An 18,061-nucleotide genomic window follows, 5' to 3' on the forward strand; every position below is an offset into this window, starting at 1 on the left:
GGAGGTGATGAGGTGCAGTGGGTGGCAGGTGGAGGTGATGAGGGCACAGGGCTTGTGATATGGTGGAGATGTTGGAAACCAAGGATGGAGGTGATACAAATGCAGAACTGGCCTCTGATGTTAGCGATGGGCAGACCAGGCCCTGTCAACCTTGGGGACCCTGCCCGGGGCCCGGTGCCCTTTGTGGACAAGCCCTGCCCAGTGGCTGAGCTTGAGCTCTGGTAAGAGAGGAGGAGCAGAGAGAAGGTGGAGGTTGTTTGGCTCCCACTTATCCAATAAGCACGCTGCCGAAGGGCACGATTCAATAAAAGTCCTGTCACTTCGGCTTGGGGCTGTGCAGAAGCCAAGAAATTGATTTCAGGAGCAGACACCTCACTTAGGACAGAAGTGAGGCATCTTCCCTGGCAGAGAGGAAATGGAGTTTGCATTGAATCTGGCCTGCAGACACCACGAGTGGCTGCTGTGTCTGGTTTTAAATGAGCCCAGGGAGCCTAGGGGAAGGAGACGAGGAGGATCTTTCCCAGGCAGGACCATCACTGAGCTGCGAGTCACGCTCTGTCCTTCTCAAAGGCGGGTGGGGAGGGTCTTTGCTCTCCCTCTGCAGCAGGGGACACAGCCTTGCATTGTCACAATTCATAACTGCACCCTGTTCCACACCCACAGCCCACGAGGAGGGGGTGCAGCCACACCTGGGGACACTTTTCAGTTCAGGATGAGACCAGTCACCTCCATATTCAAGGACAGTGCCACTGACCTCTAGGCCCCCAAATATTACCTGCAGAACCCCCCAGCCAGGGCCCCGTGTCCACCAGAGTGAGTGGCTGGGCCTGGCAGCCTCTGAGCCCCCTGCATTCCCCTTCCACATCTATTTATACAGAACTGCCCTTCACTCTGCTCCCGACCAGCTCAGGGGCTGTGGCCACCTGGCCTCCGTGTACCTCGGACCCACTTCCGGGAAGCTGCATCGTTTCAGAGTTAAGAGCCAACCTCAAATATCCTACGGAGGCAGGTTGGAATCTGACCTTCAGAAGACACTTATCTGAGCCTTGGCGCCTCAAATGTGAAGTGCAGGCTATGCAATAGAACCCGCCTACAAATGTCTAGGCCAGGCAAGGCTTGAGGTAGCTTCCTGCAGGAGGGATGCACCCGGGCTGGGAAATCTGCACTTGTGGGGACCCTGAGCCCTGGCCCGGAACTGAGACCCATGTGCCGTTGGGTCCAGGACACGCAGTCTGCACTCTGTGAGCCTCATCCCCAAATCGGGGGGATTTGTGTTGAGTGCCTGTCATTTACAAGCCCTCATCCAGGCTGTCAGTGGCACAGGGTCAGGCACACTTGGGCCCCCTTTGGGCATCACTCACCTCTGCCTGGGAGGGGGGCGAACAGACAGCACAGACACAGGGTAGGGTTATAAAGTGCCAAGGTCAAGCAGGAGGATTTGGGATAAAGGGGGAGTGTGAGAGTCACCTTGCTGCTAGGAAACCAAAGAAGTAAAAGCAGAAGCAGACAAAAGAATACAAAGCCCCAAAGCATGGGAATGTAGTTTGTAATAGAAGATGGCATCTTAAATCAAAATGTGTGCTTGGACAATTGACCACACAGTTGCAGAAAAGCATTTAGTTAAATGTGTACCTCATGTCATAATCAAAAATAAATTCCAGGTGAATTAAAAAAAAAATTAAACTTATTTAAAAGAAAATATAGAAGAATATTCTTAAAATTTTGGAATTCAAGAAATCCTCTCTAAGAAAGACATGAGACCTAAAAGATGTAAAGGAAAAAATTGAAATATTTGAAGTCTTAAAAAAAGACAAGTGTTTGTACATGATAAAAGGCGCCATCAGCAAGTTTCAAAAGACAAGCAGCAACCTGGAAAAACATTTGCTGGATTTTTAATTAGAAAGGGTTAACATCCATCATATATAAAGAACACCCATGTATCAACAATAAGAAGGTAAATTACACAGAATATGGTCAGTTCAGGACAGAAGATTCAAACTCTCAATGTAACATTAAAGATGTTCAACTTCACTTGCAATTAGGGAAATGCAAATTAAAGCAATGGTGAGTTTTCTCATCCAATAGTTCCAGAAGCAATGTAAAAGACTGATATTATCAAATGCCCATGAGGATGTGTGCATGGGAGGGTTCCTTGTATTCCCTTTGTGAAAACGTAAATTCTCATGACTTGAAGGACAAGCTGACAGAATAATCTGCGTGGGAAAACACACACCTCTTGGATCAGCAGTTCTAGGGTCTGGCTACCCGTCACGAAGAAATATGTGAAAGGACAGTCGGCATCAGTGTTACTGGTGCAAATGCACCGCGGCTCGGGGAGTGCATGGTCAGGAAAACGGGGAGGCTGATCTACATCTCCTGATAAGGACCAGCTCCAAGAGGTCACTGAATGAGAAAACTTGACGTGCCAACAAACCCACTGAGGTGTGTGAGTGTGTGTGGCTGGATACGGGGATGATGACGGGGGGGCTGTGGGAAGGCACCCTAACCTGGCAGGGGTCCTCTGTAGGTGGAGAGAGGCAGCTCAAGAATGGCATCCAGTGGGAACCTGTTGGCGAGTTTCTCTGTTCCTTTCCACACAATTTGAATAGTTTGCAGCAAGAACAGGCGCGCGGGTTTCTCACCTAATAGAAACCCAGGAGGAGAAGCGGCTCCCATGGGAGAATGAGGGAGCGCACCAGCTCCAGCTGGGACTCAGCCGGGCCCCGTGGCACTGGCCTCATCGCCTTCCCCACAGGCCCTGCTCAGGCTGGTGTTCCCCAGGAGGGGCTGGCTGCGTGCTGCCCCCGACGCCAGAGCCAGCGTGGCCAGCCTGGGTCTTCTCTTCCTGGGGTCCCTGGCTGGTCCTCCGGAGGCAGCTTGCCGTGGACCAGCCTCTGTGCTCAAAGTGTGCTCCCAAGTTTCTACAGGCATTCGGGCGTTCAGTTGTTGATCTCTGTGTTGCTTTCCTGGGCCTGCTGTACCCAAGTATCAGAGACCTGGTGGCTTAAAACAAAAGTTTATTCTCCTGTACTTCCGGAGCCGGAAGCCGGCAAGGCGCTGGCAGGGCTGCTCCCTCAGAAGGTTCTAGGGGAGGAGGATTCCCGGCCTCTGCCAGCTTCCGGGCCCCCGGCTCCAGCCTCTGCCTCTGTGTCCCCTCACCTCCCCGCTGCCCCTCTTACCAGGACACACAGGGTTGGATTTCGGGCCTCCCCTGGATAACCAAGGATTCCATCCTCATTTCGAGATCCTTGACTGAACCAACCGCAAAGACCCTTCTTTCCAAATAAAGACTCATCCAGGTTCTAGGGGTTCCAGGGGTATGGCTCTTGGCCTACCACAACCTCCCCACCAGCCCCTCCACCCTGATGTCCGGAACCACTCATGACTCACCTGTCTGTTCCCTATGGACTGGCAGGAGCCTGGCACAGCAGGGCTCTGGTTCACTCGCTGGCTCAAACTGACCAGAGAGACAATCAGCATCTTTCCCAGCCATCAGCATCTTAAAAAGCAGAGTTCTGCACTGAAATGGCCAAGTGCCAATCTGGAAGACACCGAGACTGCCCAGGAAGAATAATATTAAAGAAGAAAATACAGGCTGCCCAGGTCCAATCAGTCCCCTTCCCATGCACCCTGGAAGTTCATAACTCTGGGGGCTGCCCAGGGTCCCCCAAAGGGAAACCCACCTCGGCCTCCAGCAGTGGCCCTCGGCCTCCTGGTTAGAGGCTGCTCTGGCAGCGGGAGGTGCCCACTCGGCTGGCCCCGGGGCGTGGCCGCTGCGGCTCTAACACGCAGGTAGGGTGAGCAGGGAAATCGGACCCCCAGTCTGTGTCCACCGCAGCGGCAGGAGGATGTCACCTGGCGGCTTCAGTGAGTGAACCCAGAGGCTCTGTGGGGCCATCCTGCAGCTGGAGCTTGGGGAGGAGGTGCCGCCTTCCAGATAGAGCCCCATCTTCTCAGACCTCACCTGCCCCAGGGAGGAAACAGCACTGCTGTAACTCCACGTCCGGGGGGTGCTCACAGCCATGGGTAAGCAGCAAGGGCTGGGGCCTCCTGCTCGCTTTCCCATGCAACCCAGCCCGGGGCCTGAAAAGCAGAAGCCGTTAGGGAGGCAGGTAAATCAGGCAATGGGTTATTGGCTGCTGACCTCACTGCAGCCCCCTGACCTGTGGAGCCTCCCTCGAGCGTTGGACCACCCAGGAGTGGATGGTGGCCTCATGCTCTCCATTCCACAGATGGGAAAAGAGAGCTCGGACGGATGAAGCCTGGGCTCGGCCAGGAGAGGCACCAGGCTCCCGACGCCAGGGAACCCTCCGTCCTTGGGCTGGGATGCGAGCCCGCTGGGTGGCGGGTGCTGGCAGTGAGCAGTTCAGAGTGGCCGATGGGTCTGAGGTGGAGACCAGGGTGCAGGAGGGGAAGTGCGGAAGGCTGGGGGGCGGGAGGGGCGCCCTCCTCCTCCTTAGACAGCCTCGGCGCCCTGTGCCTGTGGCCAGGTGTGCACTGCCCCAGCGTCCTCTGCGCAGTCCACAGTGGCCTTTCAGCTTGTTCCCCGCTTAGAACCCGTGCACCCTCGGGGCCTGGGGGCCCTGTGCTCCCTGCAGGGCCAGGCCCAACACTCTCCCTGACCTCCCCTCCACACATACCCCCTCCCCACAGCCCCTCACTGCCTCGGCCTCCTAGGGACCCTCCAGACCTTCCAGAAGCTCTGCAGCCTGGGTCTGGGGACTGGAAAGCAGGGAAGGAGATCATCTGCAGTTATGAAGGGCTGATTCGGCCAGGGTGCATCCCACCTGCTCTATTAGAGCGTCCGCACATTTGATGGCGACACCCGAGACCCAGGGAGCGACAGGGCCTAGGGGGCCTCGACCCTCCCCTCGCCGGGTGCCTGCCCTTCTCCATGCTGCCCTGGGCCCCACACCCATGGGAGGGGCTTGTCTTGCAGGTGGGCTCCGCGTGCACGTGCAGGAGGGAAAGGGGGGCACCAGAGAGTCCTCCCATCACCGGGCTCAGGGCTCCCGTCTTGTTCCCATGGGGTCCCCCACACTGAGCACAGGGCTGTGGCCCTCCCAGGTGCACAGACGCAAGCGGCAGAGGGCGGCTGGAATGACCAGTGGGGGCCGGGCCCGGGCCTCCCCGCCGTGCTGCTCCCGGGGCTGGCGTGGGGGCCGGTGGGTGGGCGCTGGGTGGGCTGGCGAGTGCTGTTTTTAAGATGTGGGGGGAACAAAGAGTGAACGAAATACCTGGAAAACCGCAGTGCCGTCGTGTCTGGCAAAACCCCTGCTCGCTCAGAACCCCGTGCCGGCAGCCTTCCACGGTCCCTCATGCTTGTTTCTTTTTTCCTCAATTTTACCAGCCAGAGATACGCCAACTTGGCCAGAAGGGAATATAGAAAGCAAACAACGTCTCAGGACTGCAAAGGAAAGCAATAGCTGCCAGCGGCGCCTTCACACCTTCCTCCCAGAGGCAGAGCCGGATTCTGGCCGGTTAAGCAGCCCAGCCCTGCTGGCCACTGTGTCCTTGGGCCCTGGAGCCCGGGAGCCCCTCAGCCCTGGAGCCCCTCAGCCCGGGAGTGCAGCATCCTTCTCTCCAGCCTTCCTGGGGGCTCGGCTCCAGGCGTGTCCACGGCCAGCCCCCCTCCCCAGCAGCCGGTTACGTTGGCTCCCTTTCAAACATGACAGAACCGAGGCTTGGGGGCAGTTGGCAGCTGGGAACCCACCGTGCAGCGTCCGACCCACCCCGAGCCACCAGCCACGCTGGAGCCTTCCGAGATTTCATGCGTCATTTCATGGTGGCCCTGGTGCCACTCTGCAGCTGACCCGAGCTGGAGCTTCTGAGCTCATGGCATGGCAGCAAACAGCGACACCAGCCACTTGCGGGGTCCCAGCCGTGGCCAGGGGCAAGCTACAGGCTCCGTGGGCTGTTTCTCAGTCCTTTCAGTGATGCCACAAGGTTAGTTTCTCTGCATTTGACAGCGTCAGGAAACCATAAACTCAGAGAGGCCAGACAATCGGATGAAGACACAACAGCCGCTAAGGTCTGTATTCACTTTCTCCTGATCTTAGGGACTTAAAGCAACAAGCACTTATGATCTCCTAAAGTTTCTGAGAGGAGGAATTCTGGAGGGCTTAGCCGGGTGATGCCAGCTGACGGTCTCTCTCGTGAGGAGCCCGGGCGGCTGGAGGGGAGGGCCCACTTCCAGGATGGCACCTCCGCAGCTGCTGTGGGGGCCCCATTCCACTCCCTGGGTCTGCCTGAGTGTTCTCACCATGGCGGCCTCCCCCAGCACAGGGTCAAGAGGGATGGAGAGAGGAGAGGCCCGAGCTGCTGAGGCTGCAGCCTCCCTTCACTGTGTCTGGTTTGTGAGGTCCAGCCTGCACCCCAAGGGAGGGGTCGGCCTCCTCCTCTCAAAGGAGGACAGTCAGAGGACTTACGGAATCTAAGCACCACCGGGGAGCTGAGCCAGGGTGTGGCCCAACTCCCCGGATGAGCCCTTTCCTCTGCCAGAGCCCCCTTCTTCCAGGGTGGCATCCCCACCCCCTCGCTCCACCCCCAACACCCACAGGTGCCCACACCTCGACCTGCCCCCAGCAAGTCCCCCACTGAGCCCTGCCACCCTTCTGTGTCGCCCCTCAGTTCTCCCACCACGGACCCTCCTTCTCGCTGCTCTTCTCTGTTCTCGCTGTCGGTCAGAACTCCCAGGTCCATTTCAGCGACAGTCTCCTTAGTTGGGGACAAGTTCAGGCTTAAGAGAAACAATGTCATGTTTGTGTGTGCACCTGGGCACATGTGTGTATCTGATTCAGTGATCATGCTGCTGGAAAGTCCTGGGCGGGCCTTCAGGTACTGCTGGATCCAGGCTCAGGTGAGGCGGGAGGCCTTAGGCAACCCCCAGCTCTGCCTCCAGCCAGCAGGCTCCACCAGGGGACCCAGAGCCTCCAGGCTGCCTCCATAGGGCAAAAGGGCTGCAGACTCAACACCACCCCCCTTCCCCAATCTCCAGCCCAGGGGAAAGAGCCAAGCACACTCCAGGACACAGCCAGACCAGCCAGGGCTCCTCATGTGGCCTGGGGGTTGCAGGGCTGTGAGTGCCTGGGCCTACATCACATGCTCGTCTCGGGAGCCATGGCGAGCCCACCCATACCTGGGGAGCAGAGTGAGGGGGGCTGGATTCTCCCACAAAGCAGAGGCCAGAGAGGCCACCATGAACACCTACCCGCATCTACTGGAGCCACCTCAGTCAGGGCTGCCAGGTACAGCCCCCTGGCTGGACACGGGACACCTTGTGGCCCCGGGCACAGCACACCTGTAGGGGCGCCTCTTACTTTGCAGTTTGAGATCTGCCCTCCCACCTGCTTCAGGCAGCCGAGGCCTCAGGTTCTGAAAGGCTCGTTGAGGTTCTCACCTTTCCCTCTCAAACCCTGACTTTCACCCTAGAGGCCCTTCAGGAAGTGAGTCAGGTGCTCGGCTGGGAGGTGCCCTAGGGCAGAATAGGAAGAAACTGTGTCTGAGGGAGCCTGGGAGGCTCCTGTGGTGGGGACCCTGCCGGGGTCTGAGGAGTGAGGGAGCTTCCGGGAGGTGGGGACCAGGTGGGGAGGAAGCAGACAGGGCTGGGTGAGGGAAGAGGGCCGTGCAAGCAGCAGACGCCAGCAGCTCCTGAGGTGGTGTCAACCCCTGCCCTCCTTTTGCTCATGTCCTTATGCCCTTTGGAGCCTCTGGCTGGGCAGCTGAGGACCCGGGAGCAGGCTGGCAGCCCCGGGAACTGCTCACCTCGATCGGGGAGATCGCGGGGAGTTCAGGGCTGTCAGGCTGACAACTTCCATTAACACTGCAATACATTTTTAATACATTCCATTTTTCTTTAATTTCAGATTATATTGGATCTGGGGAACTCTCCATTCATTATTGAGTTGTGCATCGTTAAGCAGTTGGAATGGTCTTCTACAAAGCACCGCGTCATTGTGAACTCTTCCAGAGACCCCCTCCCTGGGAACCGAGGCTCCCTGTTTCGGTTTAAAGGTGCAGAGCTGGGAAACTGCCTCCTGCAGGCCACACGGCCAGTGCGGGTTCAAGCACAGCCTCGGACCTCCTGTTTCCTCTGCTTTGTGGGTCATAGCTGGCACCCCTCAGTGCATGCCACGTCCCTCACCTGCTCTGTCCAGAGTCTCCTCACTTGCCTAACGAGGGGCCCTCGTGTCACGGACAAGTGTGAACACCTCCCCAAATGAGAAGGTCATAGTCGAGTTCCCATTGGGCCCAGCCCTGAGCTGTGCCTTGTGAGGGAGACAGAAGCAAACAGGCTTTGCACTCACCTTCAGAGCTTACCTGGGACCCACCTGGGGCCCAGAGAAGGGTGTGAAGCACACGTCCTCACCAAGTGCAGTCAGGGTTGAGACAAGGGTGGCAGTCGGGCAGGGCTTCTGGGAGCAGGAGGGCCCTGGGTGGTTTCCTGCCAATCCAAACTGCTCTCAGTTCTCATTCATGATGTGTTTTGTTTCTGGTGTTTCCTTTGAACTACGGAAAGAATCGGTGAAAGAATGAACACAAGGCAAGTGCAGGGGGGAGGAGGCAGGCAGAGCAGGGCGTCTGTCCCTTCCGGGGACTGGACAGCCTTCTGTGCTGGCTCTGCTGCCGAACGACTCTTACTTGCTACTCAAATTGGGGTCCACAGACGGCAGCGTCAGCATCACCTAGGAGCCTGTTAGAAATGCTGGCCCTCAGGCCCCATCTGGACTTGCAGGATGGGAATATGCAGATGACCAGCTGTTAGATTTTGAGACACTGCTGTAAGGCACCAAGATTAAAATCTCCAGTGACTACCCCTCCCACCGTCACCTCCAGAATAAAGGCTGCCAGCCCCTTCACTGAGGGTCCCAGCCCATCAGCTCATCTTCCTGCAATTTTGGACTTTTGAGTCAGCTCGAAATCCCCGGTGCCCTGAGCACACCTGGCCCATACCAGGTGTCCGGTAAACAGTTAATAAGTGACTCCACTAATGAGTGGGTGTCTCCATCCAAAGCAGCCCTGATCCACGGTGAGGAGTGGCCCCCGCCCTGGGAGAGTGTCCTCAAGAAAGGGCACAGTCCAGGCTTTCTGCAGCTGATAATCTAGTTAAGCTAAACAACTCTATGCATGAAAGTGTCTTGAGCACATTGACCAAGGCCCACACGGATGAGAGCAAATGAATGCGGTGCACCCAAGGTTGAAATTAGGGGAAAAAATACATTAACCTGGTGGCTGAAATTAAATCCTGGCCACATCTCTTTTTAAATTAAGTTCTTCATTCATATTGTTCCCCATCACATTGGTGGCTGTACTGATGGTACTTTTTTTCCCTTCCCCATGAATAGGATATAGTTGCAAAATAAGAAGCCACTGCTGCAATCCTCAGGGGTGCGTGGACAGTGCAAAGAGGAGACATCCCAGATCTAGTGCATCCCCTCAACTCTGGGACTTCCATGCACCAGTTACAGGAATCAGAAAATCCAAAAGGATGGGTCGGCACGCAGGATGCTTGCCTGGGCTATAAACAGTCCTTTCTAACAGCAAAATCCTTGTTGTCAGGGCTTTTGGTGATCTGTGCACATCTGAGAGAGGCTCCATTAATTGATGCCTCCTGACACCCCCATCCTACAACATGGGGTCCTGGAGGTGCCCTTTTTGGAGCCAGAGGTGCCCTGTGCTCCCTCTGCTGTTTTGGGTCAATGTGCTCTGACGAACTGCCTCCATACCTGTTTGCCTCATAGAATGAGAACCCCTCAAAGGCTGGCTCCTGTCCACAACACTCAGTCACCAGCAAGTGAGAAACAGACAAGCCGTTAGATGCCTGGTTTCATGACTTACAGGGGTCTTTCTGGGGAAGCTTGGGAGGTCTCCTGGCCCTGGAGTCCGAGATCACTTTAATCCCATGCCTGCCCCTTGCCGCCTGTGTGTCCTTGGTTAACTTGCTCAGCCTCACTAGGCTGAGTTTGTCATTCTCAAAAGAGGGTCAAGGACCACCGGGTCCTTGGGAGAACTGAATGAGATGAGTGCTCTGTACCATGCCTGGAAGATGCTCATTTCTTGAGCAAATGCTGGTAGAGGACTGGAAGTTCTGGAGCTGCTTGAGCAGTGGGGACTACTGCCAGGCCTGCTGCTACTGGTTCTTTATTACAACTGCCATTATTCCAACTACTGCTGGGGTGGGATGTGGATAAAAATCTCCCTAAAGAGAAGGTGGGGGTTTTAATGCTTTCATTTCCTGAGCCTACCACATCAGCATCTGAAAATGACAGAGGAAACCTGGCCTATATGGGATCCAAAGAATGAAGGAGAAAGAATCAAGAATATATATGGTGTCCAAACCAATGCAGGAAAATACCCCTCTCATTTCAAGCACATGAAGTGATGATTAAAATGGAAGCCCTTCCTCTAGCTATAAACATGTAAAGCTGAGAACCAAGAAAAAATATCTCAGGTGTCTAAGACAATAAGGAAACTGAGACCAAAAGTGGTGGTGGTGGTGAGTTCTCCTGGGGGGACAGGGGTGGATAAAGGCATTACTGACTAGGGGTTGGAGGAAATTTTAAGAACCAGGGAGATGTGTGTGTGGGGAGATGGAGCTGAGCTGCCTGCAAAGCTAAGAGCTGCTCAAAGTTTAGTCTAGGGAAAAAATCACCCATTGATTCAGAGAATTGGAAGGAAGTTGTCTCAACACCCAGGAAGGTGATTGGAAAAAACAGTTTCCTGAGAGAAAGAGAAAATACCAAACTATTGGGTTGTGAGGTTTAAATTAAGGCATGAACCCCCCAAATCCAAGGCTAAAAATCCATGAGCCTTCACATGGATGTGTGAGACTCATAGGGCCCCTGGGAGAGGCAAATGTGGACCTGTTCTGAAGAGATCCTCCCACTGCTCAAGACACAAGAGGCTCCCATGGGAAACAGCCCCACTGAAGACGAGTTTATCATCAAAAAATCACAAATCACACAGGAAAGAAAGAAAGTTAAATGACACAGCAAAAGGGATAATTTGGATTGATGATATGAAAATAATAGAACCATTAAAATGATTTTATAATAATATACTTAAAGTAGTTGGGGAGATAAAAGAGTTGGAATCCATAAGGCAAGAACAGAACAAGATACAAAAGAACAGGCAGATTTGGGGAAAAAAGAAACAAATAGAAATTCTAGAAATCAAAGTAAATCGGCCTCTAAAGAAAAACTCATTGGCTGTGTTGCTGCTCAGCAGATGACACAGACCTGAACAGCAAACCGCTGAACTGAGAGATGAGTCTAGGGAAATGCAGCCTAACAAATAGAGAGATGCATAAGATAAAAAAGAAGATGAGGCTCAGGAGATGGACACAGAAGGTCAAACACTTTTCACAGAGATCATGACCAAGAGAATTCTAGAACCAAAAAAAGATATAACTCCCCAGCTAAGAAAAGTACATTTTCCCAGGCAGGATAAATGTAAACAAACCCACAAGACATATCTTAATGAAATTTCAGAATTTTAAAGGGAAAATCGCAAAAGCTATGAGAAAGAGAGAGATTTAAAGATCTCTCTCTTTCTGATCAGTCACAAGGGATGCCAGGAAGCAATGCAGTAATAAATTCAAATCATCAAGGCAAAACAATATTTAACCTGGAATTTTATACCCAGCCAGGCTGTCACTCAACTAGGACAAAATAAACATTTTTCAGATATACAAGAACTGAGAGAGTTTACTGACACTCAACCATCACTGAAAGAAAGAAATTCAGTAGGGAGAGAAGTGAACTCAAAAAGAAGGAGTAACATTCAAGAAAAAAGTTGTATTGAGTTTGATAAAATATATTTGTAAATATAAATCACTATTAACAACAAAAGAAGTTCACTAACTTTCTATGCTTAAAAGAAGTTGAATTAAAGCCATACACAATAATTAATGATGGGAGGTATGTTAGTGGTTAGTTAAAGCATGGAAAGCCCCTAATCATGGTCAGCAGGAAGATGGAAATTCCAAAAGACTATTTTAGAAAATTTGAAAGTTAATTATTTGTGTTATAATTTTAAGTAACCACTAAAATGATAGAAACACAATTAATCACCTCCAAACCTGCTGAGGTATAAAAGGGAAATGTATCAATCCAACAGAGCACAGGAAAATTTTATCAATCCAACAGAAGGCAAAAAAGGAGGAAACAAATAAATACAAAGGTTACTGAAATCAAAATAAAATGGTAAAAATATCTCCAATCAGTAATCATAATAAATGCAAATGTTTTTAAAGACAGAGTCTATAAACTTGGAATATAAATGTCATTAATATGTTTGTATAGAAAAAGATTAAAATAAAGACATAGATTACCAATCATAATTAAACTATTGTAGCAATATTAATACCACGTGAAATTGAATTTAAGAACAGTGATGGTTGAAATACCACATGAATGAACTCAATCACTGCTGCTATTTGACATTTCACTGGAAGCTGTAGTCTGTGCCATAAGAAAGGTGGAAAATGATAGACAATTGAAAGAGCTAAAATTCTGATTATTTGCAGATTCCTTGACTGTCTACTTAGCAAATCTAGAAAAATCTATGACAAATTATTAGAGCTGAGAAGAGAATTCAGCAAAGTTCCTGGACACAAGGGTCAACATGTAAAAATAGAGTGCTTTAATACAGACCCAGCCTTTAAAAAATCAATAGCATTCCCATGTGCCATCAAATAGCAAAAAAAGAAATGTACAGAAAAAAAACTCCCATTCACAATAGAACAAGAACAATAAATTACTTAGGAATAAATGTAATAAAAGATGCACAATAATTTTATGAAGAAAAAACCCCAAATTAGATTACATAATAAAAGATCTGAAAAAATGAAGAGAAGTTCAGATCAGATAGACTCAATATCACGAAGATGACAATTCTCTCCAAGTTAATTGACATATCCAATGATATTCTAATCAGAAATCCTAAAACCGTTGTTAGTGAAAATTGACAAAACAATCCACAAATTCATATAAGGGTGTAAATACCCAAGAATAGATAGAATTGTTCTGATGAAAATACTTTTAAGGAGGAAGAAATTGAAAGTCTGAAGTTGAGAAGTATTATGAAACCACAGTAAGTAAAACTGGGCTTGACTGGTGTAGGGGATTATAAATGGCCAATGGAACAAAAACAGAACACAGAATACCCCTGAAACAGAGTGATATATATATGTGGATTTGATGAATTATAGAGGTGGTATTACAAACAGTGAGGAATGGAAGGACAAGTTAATATGGGAACTTTCCATTAGAAAATGGTTTAATTAGATTTCCTCCTGACCCTGTTCAATAAAATGAATTCCACATGATTAAAGACCTAAATGAGGATTTTTTTTTCAAAAGCCTTTTAAACTTCTCAAAGGAATTATAGGATATTTTTGTTACAGCTTAAGAATAAGAAATTATTTCTTAGACAAGACACACAGAAAACAAACCTAAAGAAAATGATTGATAGGTCTAACTACAACAAATGAAAAATTGGTTAAAAAAAAAAAGATGACAAACACAATTAAAAGAAATGCAACAGCAGGGGAGGAAATATTTGCAACACATATAACAAAGCACTAGTGTCCAGAAAATGTAAACTATTTCTAAAAACCACTTTTAAAAAGTGAATAATCCAGTAGAAATGTGGAGAAAGAACATGGAAAGTCAATTCACCAGAGAAGATTCTCAAATAACCAATAGCAGGGAAAGATGCTGTTGCTAGAAACTCACTAGCAATCAGGGAAATGCAAAGTAAACAATAGGTAGCACTTCATCCCCATCGCCAAAGCAAAATCGACAAGTCTACCAGCACCAACGGCTGATGAAGTTGCTAGGGAAGAGGCAGCCTACTGGCTAGCAGGGAGCAGTCATTCAGCACCACGGACAGCATCTCGGCGGACCCAGGGAAGGTGACAATTTAGGTGTCCAGGGTCCTGGGGGTTCTGGCTCTATCCCTGAGACCCAGCAAGCCCCTCTCATTAAAAATATTCTATAATGGAATGAAAATCATAACCAATATAACCTAACCAGCACATATTATTTCAAGAAATCAATAGACTGCTCTACTAAAATGTAAATAACAAGTAGCAGGAGACTAATTTAGAGTAAAACAATATGCAATTCAGCATGTAAATCCCGAGGCCTGATGAAACAGGAAGACTCAATGAATGTGCCAAATGCCTTTAATTTCATAAGTTTGTATTTAAAAGAGCTGAATATCATCTATACTTTCCTTTATAGATAGCATTTTGAAGTAAGATTAAATAAAAATACTTGCATTATGCATGTGTTTAATCACTGTTAATTGTTCATTTAAGTGAAGATTGATGGAGATGCTTTGCACTGGTGCATACAAGAGGGGATTGCAAACTGCATAGTTCCATGGGGGTGACACTTACATAGACAGAATCTGACATGGTGGTGCTGCCCATGTAGCATTCCCATTGTGACATGATTATCCGAAATGGGGAACAACTCTTGGTAAAGTTCTGAATAAAACATAGTTAATATTATTAAAATAAAATATGGTGATTATAAGAATGTCTGTTTATGCATGTAATATGTGTTTTCCTAAAATAATTATATAATAAATTTTCATTTCACAGTGGAAAAAAAAAACATAGTTCAATCTAACTTCTATTTACAAGGTAGGTGCATTTCTGGAAAATTCAGCACATATGGTCAGATTATTTAAATTCCTGAAAAATATGTTTTATTTATATGTTAGACTGGGTAAAGAGATTCACCCACGAATGCTCAGATGGAACATTTGAGAACTGTGTGGGATTCTTCCTTGTGCACTCTCACATACCCGTTGTAGGATGTCTGGCACCACTGGCCTCTGACCACTAAAAGCCAGTAGCATGGCAGAAAATACTCCCACAGGAGGTTGCTGTCAAAGCAGCAACACCCCACTGAAAGCCAGCACCCTGGAGAGCTCCCTGAATGGGTACACAAGGAGGTGTGCAAAGGATTGTTTGAAAAGGTGAACATTTGGAAAAAGACCACAGTGATGGAATTACCAAACAGTAGCTAAAAATAAGTAAACTCAGGAAGCTTAACTTCTGGCAACAGAGGGTTTAGTAATCACAGCCAACCCTTCTGCTCAGGACTAAAATATTTACCATCTGGGTCAAAAAACAGTTTGCCAACTCCTGGATTTGGCAAAATGTTCTTTGATACCACAAACACAATATATAAAAGAAAAACATTGATAAAGTGAACTTCATCAAAGTTAAAACTTTTTCCCTGTGAGACACTATTGAGAGAATGAAAGACAAGCTACAGACTGGGAGAAAATATTTGCAAATCACATATCTGAAAAAGAACTTGTGTATAGAATATATGCAGGATTCTCAACACTTAATAATAAGAAAACAAACAAACCAGTAAGAAATGGGCAAGAGTTTTGAATAGAGAATTCACCTAATAAGATATACAGGTGGCAAATAAGCACATGAAGGCAAATAAAAGCCACAGTAAGAAAGCACTACACCTCTGTTAGAATGGATATGTGTGTATGTGTTATGTGTGTATACTTAACAATATAAAGGGCTGACAGGGATGCAGGGCAACTGGAACTTTCGAACATTACTGGAGGGAATACAAAATGGTAAAGCAATACCATTGGAAAAATGTTTGCATTTTCTTAAGAAATCAAACATGCACTTAGTAAATGACCTTGCAATCCCACTCCTAGATGTTTTCCCAAGACAAATGAAAACCTAAGTTCACACTAAAACCCGTAGGTGAATGTTAGTTTCAACTCTAGTCGTGATCAACAAAATCTGGTAACAACCCATATATCTTGCAACCAATGAATGAATAATCAAACTGTGATACATCCACACCATGGAGTATTACTCAGCAATATAAAGGAACAAGCTATCGATGCATGCAAAACACAGCTGGGTCTCAAATGCACAAAGCTGAGTGAAGAAAGCCAGACCCCAAGGATTATTCACTCTCTGATTCTACTCACATGACTCCTAGAAAAGGCAAAACTGTTGGGTTAGAGGAAAGACCAGTGATTGCCAGGGGTGGGGGTTGAGGAAGGAGTTGATTACACAGGGATGTGGCCGGGGAATTGGGGAGAGGGGAATAGAATGGCTCCATGTCCTGACAATGATGGTGATACACGACTGAGTATTTGTCAAAACCCATTGAGCCCTGTACTACGAAGCCTGAATGCTATGGTTCATCAATCAAAAAGAAATGTACATAAGCAAGCCAAAATGTGAATGTTCAAATATTTGATCAGTTCTACTTAGAGGAATAATTGAATCTCTAGAAATATGAAAGAGGAGTGTGAAAGATAAATGTACAAAGATTTTCACTGTGGTGGTGTTTGTAACAGTGAAAGTTGAAAACAAACCCAAATGTTAGGTCTGTTTAAATAAATTCTGGTACAGCACAAAATGTTAATGAACTCTATGTGTAATGATGTGGATATATTTCAAAAGCATATTTTGAGTTGAGAAAAGTAAGTTGCAGAATACATACAGCTGGAGAGCATGTTAATTATTTCATCTTCATAATAAGTCTTGATTTATAATTCACTCTTACATGATTTTTATGGACCTCCAAAGCAACAGTATGTATTCTTCATGAGCACAGAGACAAGCACTGGAAGTTCATCCTCCATGGTTCAGAGTAATTTTTCTCTGGGTCCCAGGAAAACAAAGGAGACTACAGCTTTATCAGAATTGTTAATTTATTTTATATTAAAAATAATCTGGAGCAAAAATGACAAACTGTTAATTTGAGTGGGGATATGTGGGCGTTTGTTATGCACTGAAATTTTTTTTTTAAATAGATGAAATATCAATTAGCCCTCAATTCCCTTCCTCCCAACCCAGAGCTACATCTCTTGGCCCCACACCTGCCCTTCCGTGCTCTGCTCTGTGCACCAGGGCAGGGGCTCGCAAGCCGTATTCCCAGCCTCCCTTGCCATCTGGCTGGCTCTTAAGTTCTGCCAGCTGGATGTGTGACAGGGAGACTGGAAGGCAGCGTTGGAGCGAAGGGATGGCTCTGCTGCTTTCCAGGTCCCGTCCAGTCACCCCAGCACAGAGCAGACAACTGGTTTCAGTTGCAGCTTCTCCAAACTTGCCAGCACCAGCCCAGCACACGCCTTCAGAGGGGTCAGCAGAGACAGCGCCCTCGGCCATTGGGAGCCAATGGCACCATGTCCCTCACTCACAGAGATGCCCCTTGGGCCATCCTAGGTTCCCAAGCCATGTCACTGTCACAGGCCTGAGCACCCACTGGGTTGTGCCCCCTTAGAGGTCCTCACATCAGGTGTGCAGAGCTTCCCCTGGGAGACCCAAGCCCCTGCCCCATGGGGCAGCCCTCAGAGCCCACGGGTTCTGGAAACATCACCAGCTCCAGGGAGCAGAATTGCTTTCCACCGTTCCTGTGATCTGGGTTGCCTCATCACCATCTTTGTGCTGCTTCAGCCTCTGACACCTGTGTCACCAAGACTGTTTACCTGGGCCCTGCTCATGCCCGGTTTGCACTGTCTTCTGACATGCTCTCACCTTGTCCAGCCCCACTCCTTACTTAAACTGCCTCCACCCCAGCTTCAGGGATCTCACCTGCCTTCTCCACCAGCCCACAGCCTGCTTGCCGGTTTCTCTCTGCCCTTTCCCTGCACAGTGCTCCACAGAGCCACGTGCTTTAATGCCTACGGAATCTTGTTTACAGAAACACATTTACCACGGGCATTCCAGCATTCCGAGGGCTGTGGGCAGCCACAGGTAACTGCCACAAATCTTACCTTTCAGGAACTAGAGACCCCTGGTGAAAGGGGTGTGTGAGCATAAGCAAACCAATAAGGATCTGCCCTAATTCAGTGTATGAAATAAAAGCTCAGGAGCATGAGTGAGACCCAAGAAGGGTCATTCTTTTTCTCTTCCTGGAAGAATCAAGGATGAACAGCAGAGGAGTTATCTGGGCCTCGGAAGCTGAGGCTGGGCCTCTGCGGTGTGTAGGAGAGCAGGACACTGGGGGGCCAGGCTCAGGCCGGGACATGCACAAAGCCACAGAGGCCTGACCCA

The sequence above is a fragment of the Choloepus didactylus genome, chromosome 14, assembly GCF_015220235.1.
Source record: "Choloepus didactylus isolate mChoDid1 chromosome 14, mChoDid1.pri, whole genome shotgun sequence".
NCBI lineage: Eukaryota > Metazoa > Chordata > Mammalia > Pilosa > Megalonychidae > Choloepus > Choloepus didactylus.